Source organism: Symphalangus syndactylus, chromosome 3 (assembly GCF_028878055.3).
Source record: "Symphalangus syndactylus isolate Jambi chromosome 3, NHGRI_mSymSyn1-v2.1_pri, whole genome shotgun sequence".
NCBI lineage: Eukaryota > Metazoa > Chordata > Mammalia > Primates > Hylobatidae > Symphalangus > Symphalangus syndactylus.
Window position 1 is genome coordinate 24,828,913 of NC_072425.2, and position 15,293 is coordinate 24,844,205.

The 15,293-nt window shown below is 42.1% G+C and overlaps 1 long non-coding RNA gene across 1 annotated transcript; it reads left to right on the top strand.

Moving 5' to 3' along the window:
- The first annotated feature begins 3,250 nt into the window (after positions 1 to 3,250).
- LOC129478297 (uncharacterized) lies at positions 3,251 to 13,468 on the top strand. Its single transcript, XR_008656380.1, has 5 exons — positions 3,251 to 3,337; positions 3,737 to 3,854; positions 6,988 to 7,230; positions 8,756 to 8,833; positions 13,399 to 13,468. It is a non-coding gene; the product is annotated as an uncharacterized lncRNA (long non-coding RNA).
- Positions 13,469 to 15,293: the final 1,825 nt, after the last annotated feature.

A 15,293-nucleotide genomic window follows, 5' to 3' on the forward strand; every position in this document is an offset into this window, starting at 1 on the left:
GAGCCCAGCCCAAACTGCCAATTCACAGACTAATGAACGGTTGTTGTTAGGCTACTGTGTTTTGGAATGGTTTGTTACACAGCAAAAGCTAACTGGTAAACTATTTCAAAGTGTATAGGGAAGTGCTGTTTCTGGTATTTAGAAAGAGAGTGGAATAGTGTATTGTTAAATAATACTAATGACAAATTAATAACTACCACAAATCCCTTCTCCTCCATCCAGTAAAGACTTTGAGTCTCCTGTGAAAGCTAAGGTGGGGCTCCTCTTCTGTCCTATTTCAGTTTCCTGGGCTTCTCTGACACCCCTGCAACCCAGCACTGCTCTCACTTTGTAGGAACTGACTGGCTCCCTTAGAGCATGTCAACCAGCAGGCTCTGAATGGATAACAGGAGGCCGAGATACTGGGTTCCTTAGCCCTTGGAGTGGCCAGGTGGGCCCTGGGTCCATCTGCTTCCTTCAGCCACAAGTAGCCTCTTCTGTTTACTGTAGCGGGTTGTGCAGATTCAGTAATTAACTATGTGTAACTTGACATAAAAAAGATTGACCTCTTATCTGGTATACCCCAGGAGGCTGCAGGTTTTGAGAGAGCAGGGCTGTGTTACATTTACTCTTTCTCAGATCCTTGCACTGTGTCTGACTCATAGTAATTGTTCAATAAATATTTGCTGAAACAAGGGACAGTGATTGAAGGTAGCTAGGAGTTGTTATCAGGGTGACCTGTCTGTAGTTAAGGCACCAGAACTGAGGAAGGGGATCAGCTAGACCTGCACTGTCCAATATGGTAGCCACAAGTCACAAGTTATAGGTTGAAGTCTCTTCTCCCAAAATCCATATGTTGAAGTCCTAACCTCCACATCCTCGGAATATGACTTTATTTGCAGTCCCATAGGACTGGTATCCTTATAAAACAGGGAAATTTGGAGACAGACACACACACAGAACATCATGTGAAGATGAAGACAGAGATCAGGGTAATGTTTCAACAAGCCAAGGAATGCTGAAGATTGCCAGCAACTCACCAGAAGTTAGGTGAGAGGCATGGAACGGACTGTCTCTCATAGAACTCAGAAGGAAGATGCCCTACCAACACTTTGATCTTGAACTTCGAGCCTCCAGAACTGGGAGACAATACGTTTCTGTTGTGTCAGCCATCTAGTGAGTGGTACTTTGTTAAGGCAGCCCTGGAAAATTAATATACCACATGTGGCTATTTAAATTTAAATTAATCAGCATTAAAAATTTAGGTCCTCAATCCTACCAGTTATCCTTCAAGAGCTCAATAGCTGCACGCAGCCAGTGGTTACTGTATTATAAAGAAGACAGAAAACAGTTCCATCACCACAGAAATTTCTCTTGGCTAGTTTTGAGCTGTAGTAATCATTCTGAACTCTGATTGCATGTTAGACTGTCCAAGGAGATTTTTCTTTTAAATTAAAGGTCTCAATTTGAGATGGTTATAGATTCACATAAAGTTATAAGAAATAATACAGAGAGATCCTGTGCATTCTTTACCCAGTTTCTCCCAATGGTACCATTTTGTAATATATTAGGAAAAGATCACAAGTAGAATATTGACTTTTACATAGTCAGATGTAGAACAGTTCCATCTCCAAAGGGATCCTTACTGATACCTCTTTAAATTTATTGTCATTGACAAACATGGTGCTTAACATGATGTTTTGATACATGTATACATTGTGGAATGGCCAAATCAAGCTAATTATAATATGCATTACCTCTCATATTTATAATTTTCTATGATGAGAATGCTTAAAATCTATTACCTTAGCAATTTTCAATATACAATACATTGTTATTAACTGTAGTCACCAGGTTGTACAGAGATCTCTTGAATTGATTCCTCCATCTAAATGAAACTTTGTACCCTTTGACTAACATCTTCCCAATCCCTACACCCCCCAGCCTCTGTGACCACGATCCTACTCTCTGCTTCTATGAGTCTGACTTTTTTAGATTGCGATTATAAGTGACGCCATGTGGTATTCATCTTTCTGTGCCTGGCTTATGTCACTTAGCAGGTTCATCCATGTTGTCGCTTATGACAGGATTTTCTTCTAGTACTCCATTGTGTATATATGCCATTTTGTCTTTGTCCCTGATGACCCCTTTTTTAGCCAATCCCAACTCTTCCTGGCTAAGAGAAGAGAGACATATTCTAGGCACAAAGAATAATATATGAATGACCAGAGGGGAAGAAGATCTTTCTGGGTCCTATAATTATTCCAGCACAGAATAGAGCATTAGAGGTGGGGAGATGATAGAATTATTCCCTAAGAGATGTGGACTAATATGGACCAAGACAACACCTTCCCTACTTCCCAGAAGAAAGCCATGAGCAGACAGAGTATTCCATCTAGAAGAGAGGTTTACATCTTGACTTCCCTGGGTCCTGGTTCATTCGAAGTTTGCTGGTTAGCAATTCCTTGTAGCTAAAAATACTTGTAACATGATGGATCAATTACTTTTTACTTGGAGGAGTTTTTGACCATTTGGGAAGGAGGGGAAGGCATTGGGGTTCTTGAAGTCTTTCTCATTCTTGGGGGTGTTCTGGGTGGGAGGGTTGAATGAAGGGTCTCTCACTCTCCTTTTGCTACAGTAAGTTTTCTATGATCTCACTTTCCAGAGGGAATAAAAAGCAGAGAAATGGGCTTTAAATCCCATTTATATTCATTAATACCCTAAAGATGAAAAATACCTTTCCATTATCCCTGGGATAATTCAATCCCATTGCACAGGAAAATGTTATAAATCTTTGTCACTACAATCTCAGGGGCATGGGATTAGGATGTACTGTGCAGAGCAAACCAGTATGGTCCTGCCAGAAACTTTCCAGGCCTGTTGTTGAGCTGGGTTTAGAAACCAGTGTTAAGGCATTTAAAGCACAGCCTTCCCAAAGAGCTCCTGGAGATGTACCAGGGTCCTGAGCTTAGCTGAGGGAAACCCAAAGAGCCAACAGAGGGGCTTCTGCTCTTTGAAGCATAGGCCATAGGCTCCTCACAGTCACCAGATAATAATAAAATGTACCTAACATGTAGTGAATTCTTCTTCCACGCTATGAACTATGCCAACCTAATTCTACCTCTTCCATGCCTCTGTTTCACCTTTGTTGATTTATTTATCCATTTAAGATTTTTTTTCATAATTGAGGTACAGCTAATGCATGATAAAGTGCACTTATTGGATCTATGTCAAGTATCCACTTAAATGAATGTTTACCTATGTGTTCTCCATCTGATCACCATCCAGGCCAAGACGTTGAATATTTGCAGTGCCCCAAAAGTTTCCTTAGGCCCTTTCCAGTTAGCATCACCCTCAGGTAATTACTCTTCTGACTATAATCACCATTTCTTAGTTTTGCCTGTTTTTGAACTTCATGTAAATGGACGCTTCCAGCATGTACTGTTTTGTTTTTCTCTGCATAATGTCTGAGATTCATCCACATTTTGTGTATCAGTAATTCATTGTTTTTGTTGCATTGCACTATTCCATTGCATGAATAGATCTCAGTTTATTCACTGTTCTGCTGATGGATACTTTGGGTGGCTTCCAGTTTAGGGCTATTTGAATAATTTGTTGCTTCTTTTTTTCTTCATTGTATTTATCATTACTTGACATACTACATATCTTACTTCTTTATTTGTGCTGTTCTGCCCTAGCTAGGATATAAACTCCATGAAGGCCAAATTTTTTTTCTTTTTTCCCCCTATATCTCCAGCATCAAGAACACTGCCTGGCATACAATGGACACTCAATCAATATTTGTTGAAAGAATGAACAATGGAATGATTGGTCGTATTAACCATCATGTCTGTTGACAAACCAAACTTGACCAGGTTTGCCTGGGACTTTGGCATTTAGCACTGAAAATTCTATATCCTGGGAATCCCCTTTGCCCTGGGGAAACTTATGTGTGGCTTTTATTATGATTCCTGATTTGTAGCTGAGGACATTGACTCAGAAAATTTCAGTGACTTGTCCAGTTACCCCATCAGAGAGTGATGGAGCCAGGGCCACTCAAGGCCAGGTCTTTGATGAGAAAGACAGAATCTTTGCCCTTCAGGCTCCAAGGATGAGAAGACTGTCCTCTAACAAGGAGGGTTATAGGACTCATATCTACTAAGCTGAGGAAATTTGAGAGTTCTAGCATGTTGGAACTAGTAGTTCTGAGTTTGATTAATACTTATGTACTTATATTTTTTGAGACAGAGTCTCATTTTGTTACAGAGGCTTGAGTGCAGTGGTGCAATCATCGCTCACTGCAACCTCAAGCCCCCAGGCTCAAGTGATCCTCCCACATCAGACTCCAAGTAGCTGGGACTATAGGCATGCTCCACCATGCCTGGCTAATTTTTGTAATCCTTGTAGAGGTGGAGTTTTGCTATGTTGCCCAGGCTGACCTTGAACTCCTGAGCTCAAGTGATTCACCCACCTTGGCCTCCCAAAGTGTTGGGATTACAGGTGTGAGCTGCCACACCCAGCCCTGGGCTTGAATATTAGCACAACCATTTGCTGTCACTGTGAGCCTGGGGAAGTCACTACATTTCCCTGAGCCTTGCATTGGTGATAAGGGGATTCAAATTCCTCTCTCACAGGTCACTGTGAGGATTCTATAATTTGATGAATGGAAACAGTCAACTCTATCCTGACACATAGGGGCTTTCATTATTATCACTAAAAACAGTTGTATTAGTTTGTTCATGCTGCTATGAAAACATACCCGAGACTGGGTAATTTATAAAGAAAAGAGGTTTAATGGACTCACAGTTCTGCACGGCTGAAGAGGCCTCAGGAAACGGACAATCATGATGGGAAGGGAAGCAAACATGTCCTTCTTCACATGGCAGCAGAGAGAAGTGCTGAGCAAAGGGGGAAAAGCCCCTTATAAAACCATCAGATCTCATGAGAACTCACTCACTATCACGAGAACGGCATGGGGGTAACCACCCCCATGATTCAATTACCTCCCATCAGATCCCTCCCTTGACATATGGGGATTATGGAAACTACAATGCAAGATGAGATTTGAGTGGGGACACAGCCAAACTGTATCAACAGTTTTTTTGAAATGCACTTGTTTCTAATACATCCTTATCATCCCACATATGGTGTCATACTCAATGGTGAAAGACTGGAAGCCTTTCCTCTAAGATCAGGAACACTCACCCACTTCTATTCAACATAGTACTGGACATTCCAGCCTTAAATAATTGAAGAAAAGAAAAGACAGAAAAGAAGTCATTCACATTGGAAAGGAAGAAGTAAAATTATCTGTTCTCCAATGACATAATCTTATACGTAGAACCTAAAGTTTCCACAAACAGCCTGTTAGAACAAATAAGCAAATTTATCAAAGCTCCAGGATAGAAAACCAACACACAAAAATCAGCTGTGTTTCTATACACTAACAATGAAAAATCTGAAAAGGAAATTAAGCAAACAATTTTATTTATAATAGTATCAAAAGGAATAAAATATATAGGAATAAATTTAACCAAGAAGTAAAAGACTTGTACATTGAAATCTACAAAATGTTGCTGAAAGTAATGAAAGAAGACACCAAAAATGGAAATAAACCCCTGTTTGTGGATTATAAGCCTTAATATTGTGAAGATGCCAATACTGCCCAAAGCGACCTACAGGTTCAGTACAATTTCTATCAAAACCCCAATGATGTGTTTTGCAGAAGTGAAAAAATCCATCCTAAAATTCATATGGAATCACTAGGGACCCCAAATAGCCAACCAATCTTGAAAAAGAACAAAGTCAGAGAACTCACACTTCCAGATTTCATAACTTATGACAAAGCTATAATAATAAAAACTGTGTGGTAAAGGCATAAAGAAAGACATATAGACCAATGGAATAAGATAGAGGGCCCAGAAATAAACACTCACATACATGGCCAAATGATTTTGGCAACAAGGATGCCAAGACCATTCAATGGGGAAAGGACAGTCTTTTCAACAAATGATACTGGGAAAATTGATATCCACATGCAAAAGAAGGCAGCTGAAACTGTACTTTGCATTATATACAAAAATTAACCCAGAATAGGTGAAAGGCCTAAATATAAGAACTAAAACTATGGAACTCTTGGAAGAAAATATAGAGGAAAATATTCATGGCATTGGATTTAACAATGATTTCTTGGATATGACAATGAATGCACATATAACAAAAGAAAAAATAGACAAATTATACTTCATCAAATTAAAAACGTGTGGATCAAAAGACACTATCAACAGAGTGAAAAGCAGAATGGAGTAAATATTTACAAATCATATATGTGATGAGCAATTAATACTCAGAATAGGTAAAGAGCTCCTATAGTTCAACAACAATAAAACCAGTTAAAAAATACACAGAAGACTTGAATAAACATTTCTCCAAAGAAGAAATTCCAAAGTTAGAGGACATATTAGAGCTGCATTTTTCAAATTTCAGATTGGGATTTTTTTAGTGGTCGTGAAATCAGTGGAGGGGATCTCTGACTAGAATAGAAGAGGAATTACCAGATGTGGTAGCACAGTGGATGAGGCCGACTAGCTGGTTTTGAATCCTGGCCTTGCCATTTTCTGGCTGTGGGACCACAGGCAAGTTACTCAAGGGAATTTGGGTCTCACTTCCTTCACCTATAAAATGGGCATAATAATAGTAGTTACTTCATGGGGATGAATTAATATTTATTAAGGGTTTAGAATAGAGCCTAGAACATAAGAAATGCTATATGTGGTTGCAATTATTGACATGACTTATTTTGTAATACTTAATGTTTTTGTCTATTTATGTATACATGTACATGTACAGGGCTATGATATGAAACGCAGTTCTTAGCATGAGTTGTGTATTTCTTATTCTGATCACCCAGTTTATGCCTCTTTGGGGGAATGTACAGAACACCACTTACTGTTTCATCTCACTCTCCTCTGAGCTATGTACTGATATTAGCATCATCCCATAATGCAGGTGAGAATGTGAAGACTCACAGTAGTGGGGAAGTCGTGTCTTCACGTCCATGCAGCTCAGGAGTGGGAGAACCTGGATTTGAGTGAGTCCTGGTTGTCGCCTTGAGAACCACTGTATTTTCAGAGACTTGCCTTGCCTCTCAGAGGTGAGAGCCACCTCCATTTCAACACGGCCATCGCTGGAGCTGAGGCAGCCTCCTAGTCGCCCCAAGCAGGACAGATGCTCTTTGGCTCCTTTGGGTTGGTGAGTGAGGCTGCAAAATGGCTTTTCATTTCATATTTGTGTGTTGATGTACACATGTCTTTTCCCTCTGAGCCTTTGATTGTTGTCATCTTTCCTTTTTCCTTCCAGTAATAAAATCTAATCTAATTTCCAGTAGATGTAACTGAAATTTTATTTCCAGAGTTGGGTCCTGCAAAGCTGTCACTGGCTCTGGGGACCTCAGAGAGAGATTCAGGCTAGCATGGGGGGACAAATAGATCCAGGCCAAGGAATTGCCCTAATATCTGTGCTGATTATGGCACACAAATAATAAAGATGCATCTACAGCTGGCTGGGGATCAATATCCCTGAAGAGGGGAGTGGAAAGAGGCTGCAGCCTCAGCAATGGGCAAGATCTACAGGCATGCACCGTTATGTCTAGCTAATTTTTATTTTTGTAGAGATGGGATCTTGCTGTGTTGCCCAGGTTGCCCTCGAACTCCTGAGCTCAGGTGATCCTCCCACCTTGGTCTCTGAAAGTGCTGGGATTCAGGTGTGAACCACCATGCCTAGCCAGTTCTAGGGGTCTTGCAGGACATTGAGACATTTGGGGACTAGGTGGGCATTTAGTACCAGGTATGTCATCATCTATCCATGCTGCTGGCTGCTGGGACATCCTGATTCTCAGCCCATCTCAAGAGCAAGATGACCCATAGCTGGTCTGGAATGATGACCACACTCTGATAGTAGAGATAAGATGCTGCCGTTCCATATAGGCAGTGACAGTTTTGTTCATTCCAGAGCTATTCGGTTCTCCCAGAATAGCAGAATGTCAGGACAAGAGGGATCCTAAGGCTCTAGGAGAAAGGTGTATCCCCACATTTAGCATAAATGAGGCCACACTATCCTAATAATTCACACTGCTGCTTGCAGAATGGCCAAGACATGCCAGGGTTCTGTTGAATCTTTGATCTTCACCTATACAAACTCTCAGTAAGAAGTTATATATAGTCCTATTTAATGAAAGATGACAGGAAGGCTCAGAGAGGTTATTTAAGTTGCTTAAAGTCACACAGCTACAGAGTTGGGATTTGAACCCAGTATGTCTGACTCTAGATCCTCTAGGTGTGGTCCATGGGTCAGCAAGATTAGTATCACCTGGGAGTGTATTAGATATGTAGAACTCAGGCCCTTTTTCTATACTTTGGATCAGAATCCCTGTTTTAACAAGATCCACAGATGATGTGTGGGCATATTAAAGCTTGAGAAGTGTGAATGTAAAGGATTTTCCTTCTCATTGCTGTGTTTCATAGAATCTGGCTGTTACTAAATAAATGAACTGATTAACTAACTAACTGATGAAGAAGCAGACACATACCAACTTGAATTCCAGGGTTAAAGAGTAATCTTCAGCAAAGCATTTAATTTTCACAGTAGTATCAATAAACATTTGCAGTCAGGAGGAGAGGAAAGTGATTTCTTCACCTGGAGTTAGAGAAAAGATCATGGTGGGTGCAAAGAGTAGTGAGCAAATCTACTTCATCTCTCCATTTTGTTTCTCTCCTAGGGAGCACAGATATCAACTGGACATGAAGGGCTGGGACAGGAGACAGCCTGTGTGGAGAGGAGTTTCTTCCAGGAGGTGGTAAGAGAACCAGTTCTCATTCATCAAGTGTCTACTTTATGCCAGGCACTGGGCTGAGTGCTTCACATATGCAATAGCTGTGGTTTCAGTCTATAAACCCAGATGAACAAGAACTAAAATAAAACTCCCTTTCCTTTTCCTTATCATTTTGAGCCCCCAGTATGCTAAATAGGAGAAACCTAATCTCAGTTCATTTGGGTCCTACCTTGCCTCAGAATATGTCTAAGTTCCAGGGGTCTTTTTAAAATGTAAATTTAAATGTTTTAGAGACAGGGTCTCACTCTGTGGTCCAGGCTGGTGCAGTGGCATGATCATAGTTGATTACAGCCTAGAACTCTAGGATTCAAGCGATCCTCTTATCTCAGCCTCCTGAGTAGCTGGGACTATAAGCATTGCAGCTCCGTGCCCAGCTGTATTAGTCCATTTTTGCACTACTATGAAGAAATACCTGAGACTGGGTAATTTATCAATAAAAGAGGTCTAATTGGCTCATGTTCTGCAGGCTGTACAGGGAAGAATGGCAGCTTCTGCTACTGGGAAGGCCTTAGGAAACTTTCAATCATGGCAGAAAGCAAAGGTCAAGCAAGATAATCTTATGTGACCAGAGCAGGAGAAAGAGAGAGGGGGGAAAGATGCCACACACTTTAAAACAATCAGATCTAGTGAGAACTCACTCACTATACAGTACCAAGGGATATGATACTAAACCATTTGTATAAACTCTTCCCCCATGATCCAATCACCTCCCATCAGGCCCACCTCCAAAACTGGGGATTACAATTCAACATGAGGTTTGGGTAGGGACACAGGTTCAAATCATGTCATTCTACCCCTGATTCCTCCCAAATCTCATGTCCTTCTCACATTTCAAAATACAATCATACCTTCCCAACAGTCCTCCAAAGTCTTAACTCATTCTAACATTACTCAAAAGTCCAAAGTCCCAAGTCTCTTTGAGACAAGGCTAGTCACTTTCACCTATGAGCCTGTAAAATTGAAAACAAATTAGTTACTTCCAAGATACAGTGGGGTTATAGGCATATTATACTTCCATTCCAAAAGGGAGAAATCAGCCAGAAGAAAGGGGCTAAGGCTCCATGCAAGTATAAAACCCAGCAGGACATTCATTAAACCTTAAAGTTCCAAAAGAATCTCATTTGACTCTATGTCCCACATCCAGGACACACTGGTTTGAGGGGTGGTCTCCTAAGGCCTTGGGCAGCCCTGTCCCTGTGGCTTTGCAGGGTTCAGTCCCTGCTACTGCTTCCAAAGGCTGGCACTGAGTGCCTGTGGCTTTTCCAGGTGCAGGGTGAAAGCGGTTGGTAGATCTACCATTCTGAGGTCTGGAGGATGATGGCTGTCTTCTCACATTTCCACTAGGCAGTGCCCCAGTGAGAACTCTGTATGGGAGCTCCAATTCCACATTTATGATCCACATTGCCCTAGTAGAGGTGCTCCATGAGGGACCCTCCCCTGCAGCAGGCTTCTGCCTGGACATCCAGGCTTTTCCACACTTTCTCTGAAATCTAGCTGGAGGACCCCAAGCCTCAACTCTTGCATTATGTGCACTTGCAGGCTTAACACCATGTGGAAGCTGCAGTGGCTTACAGCTTGCTCTCTCTGGAGCAGTTGCCTGCGATTTACCTTGGCTCATTTGAGCCACAGCTGGACATGGAGAGGCCAGGATGCAGAACAGTGTCCTGAGGCTGTACAGGGCAGTGGAGCTCTGAACCTGGCCCACAAAACCATTCAGTCCTCCTAGGCCTCTGGGCTTGTGATGGGAGGGGCTGCACGAAAGTCTCTGGAATGCCACCAAGGGCTTTCTCCCATTGTCTTGGCTATCAGCATTTGCTTTCCTTTTAGTTATGAAAATTTCTGCAGCCTGCTTGAATTGCTCCCATGAAAATGAGCTTTTCTTTTCTACCACATGGCTGTGCTGCAGATTTTCTGAACATTTATGTGCTGCTTCCCTTTTAAATATAAGTTCAATTTTCAGATCATTTATTTGCTCACACATAAGCATAGATTGTTAGAAGCAGCCAGCCAAATCTTGAACACTTTGCTGCTTAGAAATTTCTTCCACCAGATACCCTAAATCATCACTCTCAAGTTCAAAGTTCCACAGATTCCTTGGGCAGGGGCACAATGCCTCAAAGTTCTTTGCTAAAGTGTAACAAAAGTGATGTTTGCTCCAGTTCCCAGTAAGTTCCTCATCTCCATCTGAGATCTCATCAGCCTGACCTTCACTGTCCCTGTTACTATCAGCATTTTGGCCACAACCATTTAACAAGTCTCTAGGAAGCTCCAAAATTTCCCTCATCTTCCTGTCTTCTTCTGAGCCCTCTACACTCTTCCAATCTGTGCCTGTTACCCAGTTCCAAAGTTGCTGCCACATTTTCAGATATCTTTATAGCAATGCCACACTCCTCAGTACCAATTTTCTGTATTAGTTTGTTCTCATATGGCTGTAAAGAAATACCTGAGACTGAGTAATTTATAAAAAGAGGTTCATGATTCTGAAGGCTGTACAAGCAGCATAGCGGCTTCTGCTTCTGGGGAGGCCTCAGGAGACTTACAATCATGGTGGAAGGCAAAGAGGAATCAGGCACATCTTACATGGCTGGAGCAGAAGGAAGAGAGAGAGAGGGAAGATGTTATACACTTTCTTTTTTTTTTTTTTTTTTTGAGACAGAGTCTTGCTATCGCCAAGGCTGGAGTGCAGGGGCGTGATCTGCAGGCCCCACTACCCGGGGTTCATGCCATTCTCCTGCCTCAGGATCTCGAGTAGCTGGGACCACAGGCGCCCGCCACCTCGCCCGGCTAATTTTTTGTATTTTTAGTAGAGACAGGGTTTCACTGTGTTAGCTAGGATGGTCTCAATCTCCTGACTTCATGATCCACCCGCCTCAGCCTCTCAAAGTGCTGGGATTACAGGCGTGAGCCACCGCGCCCGGCCGATGTTATACACTTTCAAACAAGCAGATCTTGCAAGAATTCACTCACTATACAGTACCAAGGGGGATGATACTAAACCATTCATGAGAACTCCACCACCATGATCCAATCACCTCCCGCCAGGCTCTACCTTCAAAATTGGGGATTACAATTCAACATGAGATTTGGGTGGGGACACAGATCCAGACTACATTACTGGCTAATTTTTATTTTTGTAGAGATGGAGTCTTGCTTTGTTGCCCAGGCTGGTCTGGAACTCCTGGGCTCAAGTGATCCTCCCACCTTGGCCTCCCAAAGTTCTGGAATCCCGGGTGTGATCGTGGCCAGTTCCAGAGGTCTTATAGGAAATCGAGGCATTTGGGTACTGGGAGAGAGTATGCCATGTAGTGTCAAGTATGTTATCTATCCATGGTGCCAGCTGCTGGGACATCCTGGTTCTCAGCCTGTGGGTCCTGTGGGTTGCTGCTGGGTTCTCCTTTACCTTGATTGCAAGGCATCCTCTAATGCCCTCAGTTGTGTCCCCACTGCTCTAGCCCCCAGGATCTTTCTGTGATGCCTGAACTGTCCTGGAAGCATGAATGCTGGGAGGTAGTCTCAGGATCTTCTGCCTAGATCTGAGACTCAGCTACTTCTACAGAGAAGATTTCTGAGCTGTGGTTGGGGACAGAAGCCCCCTTTGCTTTCACATTCCTGAGTCTATCTAGAACATCTGTCACCCTCCCTCCAATCTACCACACACAGAGATGTGTGTTGCTGGGGAGGATGGGAACTCCTTCTCTGAAAGCCCCAACATCTACTTACTCTTTGCTTCTGAGGAATCTTTTCTTCTGCTTGGGGGACAGGAAGCCTTGTTTTGACTCCACATTGTTTTCCTCAAATCAATATTAATATCCTAGCTCCCATAAGGTCTAAGCTTTCAAGTCTTTTCTCTGAATTCTTAGCTGATATCCCTTCCCTGCATCAATGAATGCCTGGGAGAGTAGCCACCTTTCTGCCTGGGTGAGAAGGGCTAAGCACCATGGAGAACAAAGGAATATGGGTAGAAACATCCTTAGATTGTAACTCATAGTGTTATTTCATTTAATCTTGCAAGTCTGCAAGAGTTAACATTAGCTGCTAGTATTACTCTGAAAGACAGAGAAAGAGAAACGAAGCCATAAAAGAGCAAAAGATTTGCCCAAGGACACAGAGTTAACAAAATCTGGAGCCAAGACAGAAACTCAAGACTCTTACCTAGGTCTAGAGCCCAGGAATGTGAGTAAGACCATGAAGGTTTGACTCTTAGTGTGGCCACTCCCCAGCTGTGTGTCTTTGGCCAGATCCCCTAACCTCCCTTAGCCTTTGTTTCTTTATCTTCAAAATGAAGATGATGGTGGTGGGACCACCTCATGGAGATGACCTATAGGTAATGATTACAAACATTTCTAGCACATGTAAATGCTCAATAAACTTCAGCTATTATTAGTATTTTTTTTGTCATTATATTGTTTTCCAAGCCAATAGAACACAGCATCATTTAAAGTCCTGGGATCTTAAGGTAAATCTCAAGATGTCATAATTGAAAGAAAGGGGCTTTAGAAATAAATCACTCCCACTTCCTTATTTTACAGATGGAAAAACTGAAGCCCAGGAAGGGAAAGGAGGATACCCAATGACACAGTTTGGTGCTATTAAAAAGAACAGATTTTGGTGAAAGGTAAAGAGTAAATTTTGCAAAGGATGAAGCAGAGATGCCTGGGAGACGTTCTGGTGGAGATGTCTAGCAGCAGTTAGACATACAGGTTTTTGCTCAGCAGAGTCATCTGGGCTAGAGTCTGAGATTTAAGAGTTGCTAGCATTTGGGTGGCTAAAACCCCATTGGGGTGTCTGAGATTACCCATGGGAGGTGTGAGGATTGGTAAGAAAGGAAGGTAGGGGTGGAGTTTTAGGATTTACCAACATGTAAGAGAACAACAGAGACAGTGGCCATTGAAGAACCCCAAGAAGGAAAAGAAGGAGACACAGCAGAGAACCAGGAGAGAAAGGGGCTGCCATAAAAAATAAAAGCAGCTTTCAGTTGCAAGAAGAATGAGTTTTGGAGAAGCCAGTAGAGCAGGGAAGGAAAGGAAAGAAGGTTAAGTCAGGAAGTAGAGTTTGGTTAAGGCTAAGTAGGGGCTTGAGAAGTGTCTCCGAACATGATCAACCCAAGTGAGGGTTAATGATGGCCATGCTGTCTGTTGAGGACCATAATGATGAGCAACTTTATTGAGCACCTTCAATCATTGGAATTATAATTAATTATTCACTCATTTCTTTGTTTGAAAAAATAGAGCTTTGTTGTAGATTTTCTTTGTTTCCTGCCATGGCATCAGAAATGAACCAGGTGACAGTTCCCCAATCAGCAAGGTTTTGGCTGTGCATCCATCTATGCAATTGTTTTCTTGGAAGCTCAGACTATGAGCTGGAAGAGGTCTCACAAGGTAAATCATTTGGCTGCTAGTCCAACGCAGAAATGTCTACAACATGCTTGGCACGTGGTCCTCCAGAATCTGCTGGAGCACTTCTAGGGAAGCTCATTGCCCACCCCGGGCATTCTATTTATGATTTAGTACCTGGAACTCCTACCTAGTTCTTCCTTACATTGACCTCTTTCTGAACTTCCACCTAAATGACCTATATCTGTCCCCTGGAGTCACATTGAACCATCAATTTCGCTTTCCAGTGGCTTTTCTTATTTGAAAACATCTCTCTTGTGGTACCCCTTCAGACTTCTATTTTCTTGTTAAACATCTCTGTTCCGTCATCCTTGGGTCATTCTTTTAGCCCCCATGAGGCACATAAGGTGCACAAACTAAAGGACTGTTCTGGCACCAGCCCAGCTGCTACAGACTTAGTTCTGAATCAACCCAGTCACTTGCTTGTACCTCTCGTTAGTCTTTCAACCTTTTTATTGCTGACTCTGTCCGCTTATCTCTCTGATCTTGGTCTTTACTTAACTGATTATTAATTTGAACCTTGGCTTCCCCATATACTAGCTGTGTGATTTGTGCAAGTTTTGCAAACTTTCTAAGCCCCATTTTATTTTACTTTTATAATTTCACCTTATATCTTAGATTCAGGGGGTACATGTGTGCAAGTTTGTTACATGATATTAATATATTGCATAGATGCTGAGGTTTTGGATACAAATAATCCCGCCCCTCAGTAAGTGAGCATAGTGTCTATCAGTTAGCTTTTTAATCCTTGGCCCCCCAGTAGTCTCCAGTGTCTATTGTTGCCATCTTTCTGTCCGTGAGTACCCAATGTTTAGTTCTCACTTCTAAATGAGGACATGTGATATTTGATTTCTGTTCTTGCATTAACTTGCTTAGGATAATGACCTCCAGCTGCATCCATACTGCTGCAAAGGACATGATTTTGTTCTTTTTTATGGTGCGTAGTATTCCGTGGCTTATAGGTACCACATTTTCTTTATCCAGTCCACTGTTGATGGGCATCTGGGTTGATTCCATGTTTTTGCTATTGT